Here is an 18,690-nt window from a genome sequence, read left to right on the forward strand (position 1 = left end):
TCTCTTCCCCCTCTCTCTCCCCCTCTCCTCCTCCTCTCTCCGTCCCCCTCTTCCGCCCCCCCCCTCTGTCCTTTTTTTTTCTTCTTCCCCCCCCTCTTTCTCTCCCCCTCTCTCTCCCTTAGAACTTTGCATCCTACCTACTTATTTCATCCTTTTCAATGATAAGTTCCTTGAAAGCAAAGATTGTCATTTTTCCTCTTTGTATCTGAACTATTTAGGTGTCATACTTGCATGTAGTAGACATTTAATAAATGATGTGGAACTAAGAAAAATTAGAATAAATGTATTTCAATAAGAAAGAAAATAAAAATAGATGTGTTTAGTTTACTAACATTAAATAGTAATTTTTAAAGTCCTTACTGAAGGCAACTGGACTTTATCCAAAATTTCTTAGATCATTGATTCTAGTCATTTCTCCATTATCCCTTGTTCTACTATTGTGTTTTTATTTCTCATCTGCAATAATTAAGAAAAACACAAACTCAGATTCCTGCCTTCCACCTGAGATCAGTTGTCAATCATTACCAATCATTTGGGTCACATTCCTAACTATTAGCACTGTTTTTTTGGAGGTCATTAGTTTATTATTCTTCCTCTCTAAATTTACTGATTCTTGTATCACATGTTTTCTGTGTACTACTTTCCACTTGTTCCCAGGTAGGAATGAGGTACAGAACAGAATCAGAAAAGGTCTCTGTCCAAGAATTCTCTGTGGAATTGGTAGTGGTGTGGTCAAGGGCACATGGTGTTACCGAAGCTAATGACAGTTTTAATATCAAAGAGACAAAACAAATTAGAGCTTTATAAGGAAGAAGGTGAAGTACCACAATTTTGTGTAGTCTGATGCAATGGGGTAGGAGGCAGATTAAATAGCACTTTAAGGTTTGCAAAACACTTTACAAGTATTACCTCATTTTATCCTCACAACAGTCCTGAGAAGGCGCAATTATTAAACCCAGTCTATAGAAGATAAAGCTGAAGCAGAGGTGAAGTGACTTGCCAACAACCACACAGCTAGTAAGTGCTTCGGCCTCCATTTGAATTTAGGTCTTCCTCATTCTAGGTCCAGCACTCTATGGATTTTCTTTTTGAGGCTTATCCAAAGTTTGAAGTTTGGATTCAGTAAAAGGGTCACACTTGAGGACCTTGAGGGTCACATGTGGCCTCGAAGCCAAAGGTTCCCCACCTCTGGCCTACTCACTTGAAAGAAATTTTAGGACTTTTGTATTCCAAGAAGGAAGGAGAAAAATAAAAAAAACAAAGACTTTCTCCTTTTAAAAAAAATTCTGCTGAGATTCCACAATCATTTTAAAATAAGCTTTGAATAATGATTCCCTATTTTAAAAATAAGACACCAAGACAAAAAAGCACTTACTGCAGTTTGTCATCCAGGTTAATAAAAGAAAGATCAAAAGAAAAAGAGAGGAGTAGAGCTCAAAGTAGGATATATTCAACTTTCTCTACCAATGCCAAATCACAGAAATCTGATGCAATAAACAGGAAACTGGCAAATTGGACTATGAAACTGAACAGCTTAAAAAGAACATGGACACTGTAGTTTTATAAAATGGCTTATAAACTTAAACCCCTGACGAAACTGAAAAACACTGCCTGAAGACTAATGTTTAGAGAAAGGAGCCACTGCCACAGAGAGGTCCAGACAAAAATGAAAAATGTACCTGCTAGGAAAAGTGCTAGATTTTAAAATTGGAACCAGGAAGTGTGAAGAAGCAGTTTAAGCACCCTGCTATCATGTGTTGACACATAAAACTTCACTTTCTATTTTCAAAAGGAAACAGTGTCACTTTGCTTATTAACCTGAGTCTAGAAAGTGACTTATAACTGAAATATATATATAAAACTGAAATTATATATATGAATGTACATATATGTTCGTATACATCTACGTACTGCCACTTAATATAAAACGTGTGGATTTTGCAGAGTTTTTTTCCTTTTCCTCCTAAGTCCCCTCTAGACCATTTTCACTCCTCATTATCAAGTGCTACAGAAAGCATAACACCATAGAGAAAGAAGTTTTGATGATAGAAGTTAAAACTATTAGGTAACATGAGCTCTGGGGACTAGCCATAAACTTCAGTGACGTAAGATTATACTAGGGCAGGTCAATATTTTAAAAATCCATAATTTTACTTGTATGGGTAATCCCTCCACAAACCCAGATCACAAGTCATGAGTAGACAACAATGAATTGCTGTGTCACATCCCCCCCTCCCCCAAAAAAAATCTGGCGATCAACCTTCCGGTGATAAGTCTTTGCAAATTTAGCTACACTAATCTTTAAATGACAATCCATTTAAAAAAACTTTTGAAGTTAGTAGGGCCTGACAGAAGTCCTGCTTCAGTGTTCAGAGCAATTGGGAATACATCATCATCTCTACACTACAAGGAGTCAATGGAGCAGGAGGGTCTAAGAAGGTTAATTAATACACAAATTTAGATAAACTAGAGATCAAATCACATTACTGAAAAGGCATCTTTACAAAGGAAATAATTCAAGGTTACACTAAGGCAGGTGTTAAGTCTCAAAGAGTTTCTGCTCTATTACTGTGGAGAATAGAAAGTGTATTGTACTCATGTCCTTCACAAAATTACCAGAAAAGCATCTGATGTTTCTTTTTACTACATCCTCACTCTTACATCCAAAGGAATTCATTTAACTCTTGCTCCCTTTCAAGGCCAAGCCCAATCATTATTCTATTTTGAGGTAAAGTACATGTTACTCTAAAAAAGTTATCTATGTGAACAAAATCTAATTATTCACAAAAGTTGGTACATTAACCTATCAAGTGTGATTCCTCATTCACTAGTGGCATTGTCAGTATCGAGAGTAAATATAACTCTATGTACATTAAGAGGTACTATTCTCTTAACTGTCATTTGTTTCTCTTTTCACATTTTCTCCACGTGTAAAATAGGAATAACAATATTTGTAATGCCCCCTTAATGGGGTTGTTAAATGGAAAGTATTTTGCCAACCTTACAGTGCTATATAAATGAGTCATTATTTTAGTTTCTTTAGCCCTCAGCTTATCCAACAATTCTAATATCTTGATGTCATCATGGTTCCAAAGTAGAGTAATCTCTCATATGTTTTTTGTTTTTTTAAACAAAACACTATCAAACCACGATAACTCCAAGAGACCAAAATTATTAGATAGATTGGCAGTAAAATGCTAAAATAATAACACCTCATTTATATGGCATTTCAAGGCTGGCAAAATACTTTTCCACACAACCTTGTTAAGTGAAAAGACATAATTCAGTTATGTTAGCACTAGTCATGAGCTAACATGGAAAGAGGAGTGTGAAACACCAAAGGCTCTGTTTCTGTAAGTTTCAGTTTCCCTATCTATAAAATGAAAAGAGGTTATATGATTTCTAAGGTTTAATGTGTCACAAATGATTCATTAAGATACTCTATTCTAACCCTCCATCTTGACAGGTGAGAAAACTAAGGCCCAGAGAAACTAAGCTATTTGCCCAGCTATTTAAAGACAGTCTGTCTTTTGCCAACCTATACAACATTCTTTCCATTACAACATAATGCTGCCATGCATTCTGATCAATATGACAAATGGTACTTAACATACCCTAACAAATCCTTAGACTTAAACATGTATTTTTGTTTTTAGACTTATGCTTTACATGTATGTCTGTTCTAAGAAAAAGAAATAAAAGTGCCACTTGTTACTTTAGACATCTATTTTACAACAAAGGTAGACAGTACCTTTTTTCTTCTGGAACAGTAAAACATGGGAGTTTCTGGCATTGCAATCTTTAATTTAAAATAAGTATAGTATACATATGCATAGCATATATTAGATATTATGTATGTGTGTATTATATATGTAATATATGAATATATTTCATATAAAATATACATGTTTTCATTATCATTTTTATATTTAAAGTCCTTTAAGGATAAAGGAACATAGCAAAGGCTAAAAAATCCAAGCAGCTAAATTGCTTTTATTTAATGTGACCCACTATCATTGTCCACTAGAATTAGTTCATGACCACCTTCACTTTACAGGTTCAGAAAACAGTCCCCTTCTTAGCAATGGACATGAATATACTTTCAAAAGAAGGTTATTAGTACTCACTCAATAATTACTTATTGTATACAATTATGTGCAAGGCACTACAAAAGATACAATAAGTCAATAATTAAGTCTTAAGTGCCTACTATGTGCTAGGCTAGGGGTTCTGTAAAATTTGGATTCAGTCAAAAGGCCACACATAAGGATTCAGAAGGCCACATGAGGCCTCAAGGCTGAAGGTTCCCCATTCCTGTGCTAGGCACCGTATAAATAGAAAAAAAAAAAGACAAGAAAGAAATAGTCCTTGCCTTCAAGGAGCTTACAATACTATTAAAAGAGATAGATTAGGTAGGGATAGAAAGTGTATAAATGAGTATACACATAGGTGTGTATGTGCAAAATGCAAATATGAACTAAATAAATGCATAAATACAAGAATTGGGGGCAGTGACTAGCAGTGAGGATCTAAACCTTGATATAGAGGGATGGTACAGCCAAGGCTGCAAGGAGCTTAGGGTCCATCTAGTCCAACGTCTTCATTTTACAGATGAGGAAACAGATCCAAAAAGATTGAGTAACTTACCCTGTGTCACACAGATATCATCAGAAGGGAGATCTGAACCAAGATCCTCTAACTACCAAGCCAGGGCTCCTTTCACTGTACCAAAGATGTGGTATTCAAACTGAAATCTGAAAGAAACTGGGGACTCCTAGGGAAGTAGGTAAAGAGTGTATTACAGTCATGAAGAGCAGACAGCCTGCACAGAGAAAAAGACAGAGTCAACAGCGTCATATGTAACAGCAGGCAGGAAAGTATGGCTGGACCATAACGTGTTAAGGCAAATAATGTACTGTTAGAATGGAAGGGTATAGCAAAGAAGACATAGTTCCTGATCTCATCTCTAGTTTTATGCAAAACTGATATTATACAAGATGCATTCAGGCTCGCACTTATGAAATACCCAAATTATTTTATTGGGCACCATCTTCCCTCTATCTCCAGCCAGACTCTGTCCAGACTAAAAATACATCTGCTAGAGTGGCCAAAGTAATATATGGGTACCAAACTCCCTGCCACCTTCTATGTCTGCCAATTGTTGGGTTTTTTTTCCTTTCTTTATTTTAAAAAAAAAAAAGATAGCAATTTGCCCCTACAAAGGAAGAAAAAGTCCTGTCCTCCCATTATGATTATATACAGTACCAGCAAGCTTCAGTCAGTCTAAATGGGTTGATGGTAGGAGGTGCCATATTTTATTATATAAACAAGAGAGGAAGCAAGGAGGGGACAGTTGCTATATCTTCTGGAGGCTTAATTGTTATTCATCGGCAAGAGGGAGCCATTGAAAGTGCTGGGGCATAGTGACATGAACCAATTATCTACCCCAATCCCCTCATCTTACAGATGAGGAAACTGAGGCCTAGAAAGGCTAAGTGACTTGCACAGTAACGAAGTTAGGATTCAAACCCAAATCCTCTGACTCCAGACCCAGTGTTTTTTTCCCCTACAACATGATACCATGCTTGCATGGAAATGATTTCCCTTTTTAGTACAGAAGATTTGTCATTTTGATTCTAGGCTTTATTACTGCTCCAAAATAACAAGATCCAAAGAGTATACAGATTCTTTCATTCCCTATAAATTTATGGATCCCAGCTCCTTCCTTAAGATGTCCACATAGATGTCAGTAAGCATAGGCAATAATGAAAGTAAAGGGTTGGGGGTGGGAGGAAGTTTGTTTACATGTGAAATTAAGAATATTAAGGTACCTTGAGAAGTTTTTTTTTTTAATTAGTCAAATCACTAAAGTATTAGGATACTTTAGTGGATAGAGCACTGGCCCTGGATTCAGGAGGACCTGAGTTCAAATCTGGCCTCAGACACATAACACTTACTAGCTGTGTAACCCTGGGCACACCACTTAACCCCATGGCCTAACTCCTTTCCCCCAAAAAAAGAATAACAGTAAAAATATAGATAAGAAGCAGGATGGTAAGCGGAGAGATCATGGAACCTAGACTCAGATCTAAGTTTTAATCCCACTTCAACACTTACTAGCTATGTGACCCTGGGTAAGTTACGTTACCTAATTCTCAATTTCCTCACCTGCTAAATGGAGAGATCTCCCATGCTATGTGGCTCATGTGTTCAATTCGATTCAGTCTAACACACATTTATTAAATACTTCCTATGTGCCAAGCACTGTGTTAGACACAGAGGATAGGGGCTGGACCTGTGATTTCAGTGGTACGGGAAACTCCCTTCAACAGTGCAAATAGGGATCTTCACTGCAGTGTGGTATAATCATAGAGAGTTACCTGAAACATGGATAAGTAAAGTGATTTGCCCAGCATCACACCGTCAGTATGTGTTAGAGGAGGGATGTGAATACAATTCTTCTGACTGGCTTTCTATCCACTATAACACAATACTGAAGACAGAAAACAGCATAAAAACAATCGTGTTCACAAGAAGCTTAAATTCTATTGAGAGGAAACAACATGTACACAGAGAAATACAAAATTGATACCAAATAAATAGAAAAGTAATTTTGAGGCAAATTGGAGAAGTACGAACAATTGGGGAAATCAGGAAAAGTCCCATAAGGAGAGGACTTAGAAACACAAAGTACTATTTAAAGGGATGACATTATCATCATGGAAAATTCAAAGTTCCCCTACTAACCTAACTTGTAAGTACTGCTATACCAGTCAGAATAAAAATGTGGGAAAACATTAAGTACAGAATCTGTATTCAACTGCAAAGGATCATGAGAACACCAAAGAAAGCAAAAAGGTTATGGTTTTAAAATGCTTATAATGGTGAATGCTCTCAAACGGAAACTTATTCTGGTGGTTTCAGATATTTAAAAAGGTAACACAATTTATATAACATTACTTAAGGAGAGTGGTAAGACTATTAGCTTTATAGAGATAGCTAGAGGATGACAGATTTAGAGCTATCTCTGGGGATCTGGAAATACTGTGGTGGTAGGGTTAGGAAAGAGATCCCCTTGAAGGGATGTTATGAGGATCAAATGAGATAATATTTGTAAAGCACTTAGCACCCTGACACACAGTAGGCACTATATAAATGTTTATTTCCTCCTTTTCCCTCTTCATGTTAAGATGATAGGATTTTAATCAGCAGGCTCTTGTTCTCCCCGCAAAGGGCAATGTCATACCGGGAATGTTCTCTTCAATCCTCTTCACTCTTCTAAGACAAAATCATTTTTCAAGCCAAGTTCCTTAGCCTGACTAAAGCTTTCCCTAAATACCCAAACCCATGATGATTCCCTCTTTCAACTCCTGTAAGTGAGAAATTTGCACAGATAGCCAACTGAATGCATTACCTTGTGGATATTTTGTAATTTGGAGCTTGGCAACAAAGAAAACAATCAGTGTTCTGGTGTAGTTTTGAATACGACTATGTCCTGTCTTCTCAATTAGTCTATAAGTTACTTGTGGACATAGCCTGAGTCTTTATAAAGTATAAAACAGTACCTGGAACATGGTAGGCACTCAAAAGTTTCCTAGGTGATTCTAATTTGAGGCCCTTTTACTGAAAATCATAATAACAGCTCTGAAACCAAAGCACCTTGAATTTGGCCAATAATTAACTCCAACAAAAACTTGGGTTCTGAATTTACCTCTATCTTTTTATGGCCTTCCCTATCACTTGGTTAACTAGAGTTTGAGGTTTTCTCTACTTCTTGATGTTGAGATTTTTACAGGCCTCTACATTAAAAAAAAAATCTTCCTTTAACATTATTTTCAAAATTTTCAGAGTATGATTAAACATATTTTTTGGGGCAAAGAATCTCAGATGAGAAACTAGGGTTCAAATTCTGGGGAAAAACATAAAATTCACATTAAAGATTAACTCTTATTTATGAACTTTAAAAATTAGAGAATAGATTTAGCAATCATTCTAGGTTTTGGGTTTGTTTGGGGTTTTTTTGGTTTGTTTTGCTAGGCAATGGGGTTAAGTGACTTGCCCAGAGTCATACAGTTAGTAAGTGTCAAGTGTCTAGTCTGAGACCGGATTTGAACTCAGGTCCTCCTGACTCCAGGGCCAGTGCTCGATCCATTTCATCACCTAGCTGCCCCAAAGGAATCTATCCTAATTTTTTTTCCTAGGTTTTAACCATAGTTCAAAAATAAAGGTTTTGCCATTTGAATGACATCAGGCACTTTGATAACATGATAATAATAGAACTACCAATAATGGATGGGATTTATAGACAGGCTGATTTAAGCTCAGTATATGAAGAACTTTAACAACTACAACTGTCCAATGATGGAACAGGCTGCCAGTAAGTTCTCTATCACAGGAAACAGTAAAGCAGAGGAATAATGACATAGTATGTTGTAAAAAGGAGTGCTATAATGGGGAGGAGGTCAGACTAGATGCCTTCTGGGGTTACTTCCAAATTTACAATTCTGTCATTTATAACAACCATGCAAAATTACACACAGTAACGATGGCTCAAAGGTTACAATTTTAAAATTACTTGCCTCATAAAAGTCTTATGAAAAAGAAAATAGAGTATCATTATTCCCATTTTACAGTTGAGGAAACAGAGGATCAGAAAAGTTAAGTGATCTTTCTATCTACGGCCACATGTCTAATAAATGGCAGAACTGGGACCTAAATGCAAGTCCAGTATACTTTATGGCACATCCAACAATATGATATGTAGAAAGAGAGCTATATTTGGGAGTTCAAATCACAGCTCTGCCATTTACTAATTATGTGACCATGAGCAAGTCTCTGTGACTCAGTTTCTTGGTTGGAAAGCAAAGGGTTTAGAATAGATGACCTCTAAGTTTTCTAAGCTTTCTAGATCTATGATCCTACATAAATGTGATCTTAGTAAACTTTTTCCTTTCTAATGAGTTTTTTTGTGGGTGAACCCTCAAAAGCATTTGGCTAAAAATATGTTTTACAGTAACCAGCAGAAGGAGGTGGCAGATACAAGCTGGTTTCAATAGCTATTCAAATTTACCTTTTTCAAAAGACTCATCGGTATTTTAATCTATTCATAAAATTCAATGACCGAAAACTGTTAGAAGGCCAACAGTTTCTAAAATTATCTTTTCCAAGCATGGCTCAATGCTTGAAGCAAATCCTTCACTGGAGTATGTAAGCCTGCCCACACTGCAAATTATTGGGAATGTTCCTCATGTTTTGTGGTTGCAAAAGTACCTACACTTTGTAGTCAAATCCAGTTCAAATTAAAGTCACATCTAGCCTAAAAAAGAAAATGTCAACTTAAAAAAATTGTCAACTAGCAAAACCCCATCCATCTCTAAAATGCTATGGTTTTAGTTCAATAGCCAAAAAAAATACCGATTTCTTGTTTTTCAATCATATAATTATATAGGAGCAAAAAAAAAATGAAACACTCTCAAACCCTAAGAATAAGTTTTAAAATGAGTGGTTAGCTTCAAATTGAATTGCTCTTAAGAGGTTTTCTGCCTCTTAAGAAGAGGGTAGGGATTTTTTTTAGTTTAGTCTTTCTATCTTCAGTGCCTATCCCAGTGCCTGGAACACAGTAGGCACTTAATGAATATGTGTGGTACAAAAAATCCTTAATTGTAAGACAACAAAGGGCACTTGCAGAAAATAAGTACACATGTCTTGAAATCACACTAGTAAATGAAAAAAAAAACCCTCAAATGTTTTTCTGAGTAGTCAAATAGTTAGTACAACAGAAAGGTTGGTTGCTTTGGAATTAGGGAACCTGGGTTCAAATCCCAGCTCTGCTGCTTATTACCTGAGAAATCATGTCTCGATTTTTTCTAGTGCTAAGAAAGTGCCTTGGACATAAAAGATGCTCATTTAGTACTCAGTAAATTGAAGTCACTTAACCTCTCCCAGTTTCTGCAAATTTGAAGGGGTTGGCTCAATGATCCTTAAGGTTCCTTCCAGCTCTAAATCTAGGAATTACTGCTTCAGTTGACAGTTGACTTTATATGCACACATACGCATGGATTACATGTGCAGGTGTTTATATGCATGTATATATACACATATGACATACATACATACATAAGTCTGTGTGTGTCTGTGTGCGTATATCTCAGATTTGGCAATTAAGTATCACTGATGTGCCATCTGACAAAAGTTGGCCAGAGATATTGGTTTAGTCTGTCGCTGAATCACTAGATTTTAAATACATTGTACCTAAACAATCCATTTACTGGCCCTTCTTTCAAATCCAATATCTAATACAATGTTTCCCAAAATGGAATTCTCAAACTTCTCTATCTATAGCTTGACTCCCAGAAAGGTGACTTTTAATCCTACCCAATAAATCTCTAGACATTGATGGCTAAGAATAAAAGGGGGAAAATCTCCAGCAAATTTAACCAGCTACCATAGGAAGAAAAACTTACCTCGGTGGACATAATTTTATGAAGAGTATTACTCTTCTGAAAGCATATTAGAGATGCCAGAGTAATGCTGGGCATGGCAAACACTGTATTGTGACAAGAAACAATACCTTTTAAGAGTCTGGGGGCAAAAACAACCATTGGTAGTGATTGTTTGTATCTGTGGCCCTTGACCAAGTCAAGTTAAGAATCAGCATATGAAAACAAAGGACACAAACAATAGTATTAAAAGGAATTTATAATAACTAACAAAAAAAAACAATAGTCACTAGGGACTGCTTCTAATGACTATAGCTTTGCTCTTTAGGCATATGCTTTAGCAAGTTAAGGCTTAATCTTGTCAGTGATGGCTGGATGTGAATACACATTTCATAACAATGTTTAAAACATTCAAAGAGAAGCACTCACAAAACAGCTATTATAATCCATCAAAGAGAATAAACTCAACTCCAAAATTTCAATGCAGAAAAACCAATTGATAAAATCCTAGGAGCTAAATTAAAGCAGTTTGTGAACCCATTATAATGAACCTGGCTTTACTGTTTTGCCTCCAAGGTCCAGAAATTCTGAAATAAAGAGGTAGCTAGAGTTTAGTGGGAATTTCTTAGTGTTTGACTCAACCCCAAGTAATTGGTTTTCAAATCTTTTTCAGCTCATCACAAATTTTCAGGTGCTGAAGATACTTTGTTGGAGGGCAAAGGGGAAATGTCTTAGTATTTTTGAAAGGACTGGGAAAATACTGTGATCAGAAGAGATCATATATTGTCCAAATATAATTTATGAGTATTAGAAGTTTATTCTGGCATGATATTCTGTAAAAATTCTCCTATTACAATTAGAATTTCTCTCCCACAATCCCTATCAATCCATTTGCAAGCATGCACATTATACTCCCTTGTAGACGTAACAGCATAACCAAGACAGATGACAAAAGAATTGTTTTGACCCTCTTTCTCACACTAAGAAAAAAATCCCACATGCCACTACTTTCTTTGGTTGAGCTTACACAGCTTTTATAAGCTTACACCTTATAAAATGGTCTTGATTCATTTATTTTAAACAAAAAAGTCAACAAAAATTTGCCTATGCCCTCATTTTAGAGATGAGGGAACTGAGATCCAAAGAGGTTAAGCAACTTACCCAACCAATTAGTAGCAAAATGAGGATTATAGTAATTATTAGCTTTTGGAATTGAGAGAAACCTTAGGGTCTTGATTTCCTTCTCGGTATAAATTGAAGGGGTTGGGGCTAAAAGACCTTAAAAGTTCCTTCCAACTCTAAATCTAAGATCCTATGACCTATTCTATCTCCCAGATAAAGGGAGGCCAAGAGAAGTTGCGATTTGCACAAGGTTACACAGTGAGTAGCAGTGCCAAGGCATAAACCTGAGTTGTCTTACTTCCAGACCAAAAAGCCTTTTCTGTCACATTATCTTAAAAACTCATTATATGTTGAAGCACATCACCTTTGGATTCATCAAGACCTTTACCTTTAGCTAAGCAATACTCTCAGCAAAATCATCTAAGTGGAACATCAGGTAATGCCTTCTAATTATCATTCCTGGATATAATAGGCTTTTCCCAATTTAGGCTGTCTTAAGCTAAGATTGAATGAAAAGCAAATTGACCAAATAAAATAAAGAAAAAATACTGATAAATATAAAAAGAGAGGGGGGTAAAATCATACCATTACATTTTCACTGGACACTGCAGCATGATTAGAGGAATTCCTGGATTTCCAACATGCATTAGTACGTAGTCTATATTTTACAGTACTCGTTCATAACTTGAATGGGAGGGGGTGGGGGGTTGAAGGGACAAAATTGCTATGAAGGTATGTTCTTTCTACTACTATGGTTATCCTTAGTAAAAGCCTGAATCCAAGAGAGAGAGGAAAAAAAAAGCTTTTCTGCAAAACTACATAATTCCAAAATGGGGAAGGAGAGAGAGAGGAGGAAGGGAATCAGCTAAAGATCTGAAATGAAGGTTGTCTTGAAAATATAACTAAGGAAACAATGAAAGACACAGATACACATCTGCCTCCAGTTCAATAACATTAAAAGGCACTGTATGCCCCTGAATTATCTGCCTTTCCCAAACTCCTTCTCCCCAAAACCAATTCTTCACCTAATTCAACAGCTACCAGTTAATAAACCATTGTGATATTTAACTACGAAAATGCCAAGACGTTGTCCTAAGGTTCAAAAGGTTTCTAGATCTTTTCTAGTTTTTTCATCCCCAACCTTCTGAACCTGAGCTTTTGGACACTTGAAAGATTTGGAATCATATGCCATACTGTGGCTAAGTGCTCTGATTTCCAAGAAGGCCTAATTGCTTAAGGATCCCTCCTACTCTGGGGAAAGGAGGTGGGAGAGGAGAAAAGGGAGGGTTTAGGGTTAGTAACTGAAAGGACTATATATAAGAGAAGGGGCAAGTGTCAGAGAAAATGAGTGCCCATCTAGTCCACTGGGTGGCATTTTCTCTGGAAAGGCCAATGCTGCCAGGAGTCTTCCTTCTGCTAAAGAGGGGCTCCGCTGCAGAAAATTATGTCTCCAACTGCAACTGGGTTCGCGGTGCCCGAAAATACCCAGCCCCCAACCCCAACTTCTGCAAATTCAGGGAGCCTGCTTGCCACTGGCTCCCATTTACCTAAGCGCATTCCGAGAAACGCCCCAGAACAGAAAGCCCTCCAGCGTTCCCACCCACAGCAACCCCGTTTCAAGGACCCTCCCCATCACCACCACCAAGGAAAACCGCACGCAAAGGGTCCAAAAGCCTCACCTCGGACAAAGGACAAAGCCCGGGGAATCCCTGCGGAGCCCAAGCAGCATGGACTGAGCCGATCCCTCTGGGAACTTTCCGGACATAGCAGCTCTCTCCTCGGCGCCGGAAAACAAAAGCTCTCGTGCAAGCTGGTGGCGAAGGAGGAGGAGAAGGAAGAGGAGGAGGAGGAAGGGAAAGCAGAGGAGGAGGAAGAGGAGGTGGGGAAAGAGAGGCAGCGGCGGGAGCTGGAGCAGAAAGTGAAGAAGAGCATCGCTCGCGAGCCGCTTCTGCCGCTGTCTCTATTTGCACAGGGTGTCCCGCCCCCCTGGGTAACCCAGGGCTCCCTCCTTAAAGGAGACGTCCTCCTTTTGGAAAGAGAACTGGGCTGCGACTCCGTCGGTCTCTGTTACATACACATATTTGGGCTGCGTGTCCTAGACACATCTTTCTAGAGAGAGAATGCTCTGCACCCATACCTCTAGGCCGACGTCTTAGGCTTCACTTGGGCAGACTGAGGGTGCTTTCATGCCTGTTCCTCTGCCTTCGCCCCTCCACCTCCAACAAACCCGGGTTCGCTCCCACCCCATACAAAGGCTTTAACGACTCCGAGCTTTCGCCGCCACTGCAGCTGCAGCCCGCGCGCAGGCAGGAGCAGTGAGACTGAAATGGGGGTGGGATGGGGGGGAAGGAATAGCAAATTCCAGGAGCGTGCACGTGGCGCCGCCCCAGTGTCTGAGCTCAGCCCCAGAACGTCCCCCACCTCCAGAAGCCTTGGATTTGGCCTGGGTCAGAGCCGCGCTAACCAGCACCTCCATAGACTCCCCAGACCGCCCAGTAGGATGTCGGGTCCCCTGGCCTGCTGCACACGGCTCCAGGGCTCGCCTTCCCACCCAGCACCCAGCTTCTTCCCTTACCCGTCCCTTCCTCCTCTCCTAGCCAGACTCTTGAGGAAGGTAACTTAGCCTGCCTAGAAAGCCAGCTTCTTGACCCGACCAGGTGACGGGTCCTTGGAGGGGCTGGGTATGAAGGATGTCCTTGATCAGCCTCAGGGACTCGAGATAGATCTCCCCCAAAGGGCCTCTGCTAATTTCAGAAACCCTTAATGCCGGCAAGAAACTGGTTCCAATGGTGTCACTGGCTTAGGGTGACAGAGGTGACCAGGGCCTCCAAGGGTTGCCCTTTCCTTTCTCTCTCTCATTGCCTTAGCCATTGACTAATTTACAACCGACCCCTACGCAAAAGAGTTTTCTGGGGGAGAGGGTAATGCCATTTTTCTATAGCTCTTTGCATTTACTACTAGCACCTACCCCTTCCTACCAGAGCCAGAACTAGGGATGGGCAAAAGAGGCAGCTTCCTAGAGGGCAACATGGGCGGAAGGACAGAGGAGTTGTGCAATGAAACACTTTTTATTATTACTTTGTATAAACGAAAACTTTTTAATAGCAGAAAATTCCCATCTTAGTGGCACTTAGGTATTTCTTTCATGATTAGTTAAAATCCTATTGTGTCATAGTAAGGACTCAGACTGCCTAAGACAACACACAAGGGGCACAATTGTCATATTCAACAGCGAAGGGTTTAAATGACTCCCTTTCTGATTGAATTGAAGTATCAGGAATACCCGAGCTCAAGCTCTGCCTTTTAATACATTTAATATAATAACAGCTAGTGTGTATGTAGTGTTTTAAGGTTTGCAAAAGCACTTTACAAATAGTATTACCTTTGTCCTCACAATAGCTACCTAGGGGTAGGTCCCATTGTGTGAATGAGCAAAGTGAAAGCAGATAGATATTAAGTGACTTGCTTAGGGTCACATAGCTGTTGTCTGAAGCTGGAGTTGAGTTTAGGTTTTCCTGAGTTCCAGCAATCTAATCCATGGTACCACCTAGCTGCCCCTTTGCCTGACCTACCTGACTTCTAAGTACTCTTTCAGCTCATGATCTATGATTTCATAAACGATGAGTAAGGCTCTTTAACCTCTCAACAATCCAGGCTCTCAAATTCTACCCACTGATGAAATCATAAGTCAAGGAGAAAAAAAAAAAAGGTTTAATTAACAAACATTTATGAACAGAGGCGGTGTGGTTCAGTGGAAAGAGTGGGCTGAAGGTGGAGTCCAAGGATATAAGTTTGACCTCTGGCACTGCTACTACACATCTATGTGATATTAGGCAAGTTTACGTATCTGCTTAGCTGCAATGTAAAAGGAACATTTTCTCAAGACACAGTACAATCTGATTCCCATGCACAAAATTTCCACTTTTGTTTCTCTTTTCTGCTGTTTCTGCCATCCTAATCATCGTTGCTACTCTATCCACATGAGACTATTCTGTTTCTTGCCATAACTAACTGGATTGAGCACCTTCTAGAGGAAAAAGACGGAAAATATGAAACTAGTTTTATTCTGGGATGGTGAGGAAGAATCAAGGCAGCAAAGCATGGTAGGCAGTACATTGTATTTGAAGTCAGGAGACCCCTGACTTTGCTATTTACTAGCCATGTAGCCATTTACAATTCACCTAATCTCTCTGAGCCTGTTTCTCCATTTGTAAAATGATTTGCTAATTATTTCTCTCTGAAAGATGTTTTCATTACCTACCTCACAATGTTATTTGAGTATCATTTGAGGGTAAACTAATATACATGAAGCACATTATTGTAGGAAGTACCTTGTAGGTTCACTCTCCCAGAGGCTCACTTTCCTGATTTGTAAATTTATGGAGCTATGTCAGCCTTAGAGAGGAAAATGCCCAAGGCCTCACTTTATAGCACCATCTCTCATTGCATGCCATTGTCAGAGGGCTCAAAGACAAAAATTAGTCTAAGAGAAGGGGTAACCAAGGCTTTCTGCTCTCTAGTGTCTTTTTCAGGCACTCCAATTTCTATATACAAAGCTAGTTGAAAAGGCTTCTCATCACTATGTGGTTAGCAGAGTAGAACCAGTTAAAGAATGTCTATGCATACTCCAAGGTCTCTCCAAGGCATTTCCATTACATCATCATGACTTCTCTGGAATTAAACTCCTCAGCCTCTCCCACATAGGCATTCTGTGAGAGCCTGTTGCTCATTCCTTTATAAAATATGAAGTATTTGTATTAACTGGATCTTATTTGTCACCCTTTTTATGCAAGGTAGAAATGGGAAGAAGTGGACCTCTACCTTATTTACTCATTATCCAAGAGCCTTCCCAACCCCAGACCTGAGCAAAATGAGTGAGGACATTCACTATGCCTAAGACCCCTTAATGCCTTAATATAGAACTGTGCTTTTACTTGGCATGAGTGTACATGTCCTCAGAATTATTATGCCAATGGAATAGGGCATATGAATATAGTGCTGTGAATAATAATAATAATAATAATAATAATGCTGTGAAAATCTAGTCCCATGATCCTCAAATTCTTTCTAAAAGTGTTTAAAATAATACAAGCCATTCCCCAATTGATAAATGGTCAAAGGATATGAACAGACAGTTCTCAGTTGAAGAAATTAAAGCCATCTATAGTCATATGAAAAAATGCTCTAAATCACTATTAATTAGAGAAATGCAAATCAAAACAACTCTGAGGTATCACCTCACACCTATCAGATTGGCCAACATGACAAAACAGGAAAATGATAAATGTTGGAGAAGATGTGGGAAAATTGGAACACTAAGGCATTGTTGGTGGAGTTGTGAAATGATCCAACAATTTTGGAGAGAAATTTGGAGCTATGCCCAAAGGGCTATAAAAATGTGCATACCCTTTGACCCAGCAATAGCATTTCTAGGGCTATATCCCAAAGAGATCATACAAATGGGAAAAGGACCCACATGTACAAAAATATTCATAGCAGATCTTTTTGTGGTGGCAAAGAATTGGAAATTGAGAGGATGTCCATCAATTGGGGAATGGCTGAGCAAGTTGTGGTATATGAATGTGATGGAATACTATTGTGCTATAAGAAATGATGAACAGGCTGACTTCAGAAAAACCTGGAAAGACTTGTATGGTCTGATGCTGAGTGAAGTGAGCAGAACCAAGAGAATGTTGTACACAATAACAGCAATGTTGTGTAAAGACTAATATTGATAAACTTAACCCTTCCCAGCAATACAAAGATCTAAGACATCTCCAGAGGCCGTGTGATGGAAAATGCTATCCACATCCAAAGAAAGAAGTATGGAAGTTAAATTGCTATTTTTTTTTCTCTTCTGTTGAGGTTCGTTTCCTCTTTCTGATGGTTCCTCCTATTGGTTTTAATTTTTACTTACAACATCACTAATGTGAAAATATGTTTAATATGAATGTAAATGTATAGCCTATGTCAGATTGTGCACCATCTTGGGGAGGGTGGTGGGGAGGAAGGGGGAGAAAAATTTTAAACTCAAAAGCATATGGAAGTGATTATTGATAAATCAAAATAAATTAATATATAAAAAATAAAAAAGAAGAGAAAAAATAAAATAAAAGTGTTTAAAATAATAGAACTTTTTAGGATTAGGAGGAAATTTGTTATTGTTGTTCCATCATTCGGTCTTGTGGAACCCTTCATGATCCCAAGGACCATAGCAGGCCAGTCCTTTCTATCCTCCACTATCTCTAGAAGTCTGTCCAAGTTCATGTTCATTGTTTCCATGACAGTATCTATCCATCTCATTCTTTGTTGCCTTTAATCTTTCCCAACATCAGGATCTTTTCCAAAGAGTCCCATCTGCTCATTATGTGGCCAAAGTATTTAAGCTTCAGCTTCAGTATTTTACCTTTCAGTGAACAGCCTGAATTAATTTCTTTAAGTACTGACTGATTTGATTTCCTTGCTGTCCAAAGGACTTTCAAAAGTCTTCTCCAGCACCACAACTTGAAAACATCAATTCAGTGGCATTCAGCTTTCCTTATAGTCCAGCTCTCACAGCCATACATTGCTACTGGAAAAACCATAGCTTTGACTGTTGACTTTGGTCTTTGTGAGCAAGGGGATATTTCTGCTTTTTAGTATGCCATCCCTATTTGCCATAGCTTTCCTTCCAAGAAGTGTCTTTTAATTTCGTGCCTGCAGTCACCATCTATACCAACCTTTGAGCCCCCAAATATAAAATCTGGCACTGCTTTCTTTTCCCTCCATTTGCCAGGAAGTGTTGGGACCAGTTGTCAAGATCTTAGTTTTTGGGTTTTGGTTTTTTTTTTTTTTTGATGTTAAGCTTCAAGTCAGCTTTTAAGAGCTCCTCTTTCACCCCCATCAAGAGACTTCTTAATTCTTCGTCACTTTCTCCCATCACAGTGATATCATCTACACACCTGAGATTGTTGATATTCCTCCTGGAAACCTTAATTACTGCTTTTGATTCATCTAGCTTCGCATTTCATATGATGTACTCTGCATATAATTTAAATAAATAAGTTGACAACACACAGCCTTGTTGTACTCCTTTTCCAATCTTAAACCAGTCAATTGTTCCATGATCTATTCTACCTGTTGCTTCTTG

General features: G+C 38.5%; 1 protein-coding gene across 2 annotated transcripts in view; it reads right to left on the reverse strand.

Moving 5' to 3' along the window:
• GPR63 (G protein-coupled receptor 63) overlaps window positions 1-13,402 on the reverse strand; it is a 49,786-nt gene extending 36,384 nt beyond the window's left edge. For both annotated transcript variants that reach the window (XM_027856036.1, XM_027856026.1), the window contains exon 1: window positions 13,241-13,402. The gene's annotated coding sequence lies outside the window, so the exon portion shown is untranslated. The remainder of the gene's footprint in view (window positions 1-13,240) is intronic.
• Between the last annotated feature and the right edge of the window lie 5,288 nt (window positions 13,403-18,690).

Source organism: Vombatus ursinus, unplaced genomic scaffold (genome assembly GCF_900497805.2).
Source record: "Vombatus ursinus unplaced genomic scaffold, bare-nosed wombat genome assembly UNPS02000582.1, whole genome shotgun sequence".
Lineage (NCBI taxonomy): Eukaryota > Metazoa > Chordata > Mammalia > Diprotodontia > Vombatidae > Vombatus > Vombatus ursinus.